This window comes from Mauremys mutica, unplaced genomic scaffold (assembly GCF_020497125.1).
Source record: "Mauremys mutica isolate MM-2020 ecotype Southern unplaced genomic scaffold, ASM2049712v1 Super-Scaffold_100099, whole genome shotgun sequence".
NCBI lineage: Eukaryota > Metazoa > Chordata > Testudines > Geoemydidae > Mauremys > Mauremys mutica.
This window is the reverse complement of record NW_025423266.1, coordinates 1473628-1476365: the sequence shown is the minus strand read 5'-3', so window position 1 is coordinate 1476365 and position 2738 is coordinate 1473628. Positions and strand designations below refer to the sequence as shown.

The window sequence follows — 2738 nt, the reverse complement described above, 5'->3', positions numbered from 1 at the left end:
CGGGAAGCCCCATATTCACCACTCTCATATAATGATGACATGGTTTGTTCAAAGTCTGCCTTGTGACGTATCATTTCAAAAGTCTTGATCTGTTGAACATTAATATCGTGTTGGATTGTGTGTGCTCGCATTGGTTGGGAAGTTATGAAGTTTTGCTCTGTGTGTTTTACTGAGATATGTTATGAGGTTGAGAAATGCCCCCCACCAGCCTTTCAGGTGTGACAAGGGAGGAGCCAGACTCGCTGCTGGCCCATTGAAGGGATCCACACTCCCAAAGACTATCCCAGGAACCGTGTACAATGCAGACTTCTCCGAGATAGCACAGAGACAATGGACACTGCTTGACTCACATGGTAACAAAGGAGCTTCCTAGCAAGTTGGAAGAAACTATGAAAGAGGGGAAGAGACATCATGACTTGGCCTCTCTCCCACAACTCAGCAGGTGGAAACACACCTGGAGGACAAAGACTGAACTGATTCAGAAATCAGAAGAGAATAATAACAATAATACTTTCAAACCAAAGTCCCCAAACAGACTAGTATTAGTTTTTCAGCAGAAAATTTTCAGTTTGGGGAATTTTGTTTTCTCAGTCAGACCTTGCCAAGGGAAGCAGGGAGAAAATGTTGGAGTTGCCTCCTTCAGAACAGCTTGGCCTAGACACTAGCTCTGGTTCACTGCTCTGGCCTTGCTCGGGGTGAGGGTATTTTAATAATTTGGGCAGGTCCCAGGGTGTTTGGGGGAGATGATGAGGATGTTCCCTTTTAAGATAAAAACTAAGAAATACAGCACTAGAGAATTTCTTTTTTAAAGAAATCTGGGATTTAGACATTTTATTTAAAGCAAGGGAGTTCTGAGTTTCTGAGAAGGTTTTTGTTTGCAAGAAGCAACATTGTTTGATCTGTCATTGTACCAAAGGGGGAGATGGTTGTCTACAAAGGAGGGGTGAAAACTAAATGCATCCGATGAAGATGGGATTTGAACCCATGCGTGCAGAGCACAATGGATTAGCAGTCCATCACCTTAACCACTCGGCCACCTCATCTGAGCTGTTAGAAAACTGGACAGGAGGAGAAATCTAAGGCCAGCAGAGCTAGGGACAATAAGGAGTTTTTAAATACTAAGCGGAAGCAGGGGCTGAATGAGCTCCCCCCTCACATCTAGTGAGGAGCTGGGGGAAAGACTTCAGGAACAGACCGTGTTTGCATAGACAAACCTACTCTGCCTAGGTATGCAGCATGATGGGGCCGCTTTCCCAAAATGACCAGTTTTGGCTGGTGGCGGGTTACAAATCACTTTAGGAGTGAATAGAATGAAATGTTATTATCCTTCCTGCATGAGTGAAGGGCAGCAGAACAGACCTAGTCCGTCCTGATGGAGGGGTCAGTGGGTGAGAAATAGCTTTTATTGGACTGCATAGATGTGATTGAGAACATCACCCTAAACCAGTGGTCCCCAAACATTTCACACTGTGCCCTCTTAGCCATGGCTGTGGACCCTCAGAAGGTGCGATCAAGATCTCGGGTTGGGAGTGTGTCTGTTGCTTGCTGGGGAGAGGGGTGCAGACAGAGGTAAGGGGGTCGAGGCAGAGCTGGGAGCCAGAGGCCCAGGCTGAGGGTGGGGTTGGGGAAGAGCTGGGGCAGAGTGGGGCTGAGTGCTGCTCCCTCCATGGGGGCTGGCTCAGGCCCTGAGGTGCTCCCATGAATGTTCCTCTGTGTCCCCCTAGGAGTCATGCCCCACATTTTGGGAACCACTGAACCCTACTGGCTAAGCAGGGGCTAGTGATGCCAAAGCCCAGGGAAAGGGAGAACAAGTGCGGGGCCCCAGCACTGGAGCCATGTGAAGGGGCTGCAGGAGAGGGGCAATGGCTGGTGGCCCAGGGAGTTAAGGGCAAAGGGGGCGCAGGAGGGGGCAGGAGTTAGGGGTGAAGGAGGTGCAAGGGTTGGGAGTGCAGGAGCTAGCGGTAAAGGGGGAGTGGGGATCGTCCAGGGGCAATGGGGAAGTGCCAAAGTACAAGCTTTACCCAGGGCACCATTTCCCCTAACGCTGGTCTGAGCAAACAACTGGAAATGACCCTTCAGTGAGACCAGAACCATCGTGTAGAAAAGCCCCTTTGTTAAGTGGTGGTGGCTGAGGGCTGAGGGAGATGGGTTAGAAAGCAGCAGGCATTTGTCTGTGGAGGTTGGATTCTTGCCTGCTAGGCAAGGCTGGTGTGTGGTGTCTCCATGGCTGCACTTTCATTTTCTGATCTGCCACAGGGAGCCAAGTCTAGACATACTCAGAGGCTCTATGCCAGGGTTTCTCAAACTTCCTTTCACTACAACCCCTTTTTGCAAAAAAAACTTACTACATGGCCCTGGAAAGAGGGACCAAGCCCCTCCACACTGAGCAGAGGCAGAGGAGACAAAGCCTGAGCCATGCCCCAGTTAGGGGAGGGCAAAACCAGAGCTTGAGGGATTCAGCCCTGGGTGGTGGGGCTCAGACTTTTGGCTTCAGCCCCAGGCACCAACAAGTCTAATGCCAGCCCTGGCAACCCCATTAAATCAGAGTCACGTCTAGTTAACCTACTTCCCCAGGAGGTGGCAGCTATGTCAGTGGGAGAAGCTATATCGGTGGGTGCGCAAGCTGTGGTGTTTGCCACATTTAAGAAGTTTAATCAAACCCCATTTTTAAAACCACCTGTGGTCTGGGAATGGCAAAGGACCTCGATGAAGCAGGGTTTGTCCTTCTCAGGTCATTG

At 50.0% G+C, this 2738-nt stretch overlaps 1 non-coding gene across 1 annotated transcript; it reads right to left on the bottom strand.

Moving 5' to 3' along the window:
- Nucleotides 1-961: 961 nt before the first annotated feature.
- Nucleotides 962-1043, bottom strand: TRNAS-GCU. The gene has a single exon. It is a non-coding gene; the product is annotated as a tRNA-Ser (tRNA).
- Nucleotides 1044-2738: the final 1695 nt, after the last annotated feature.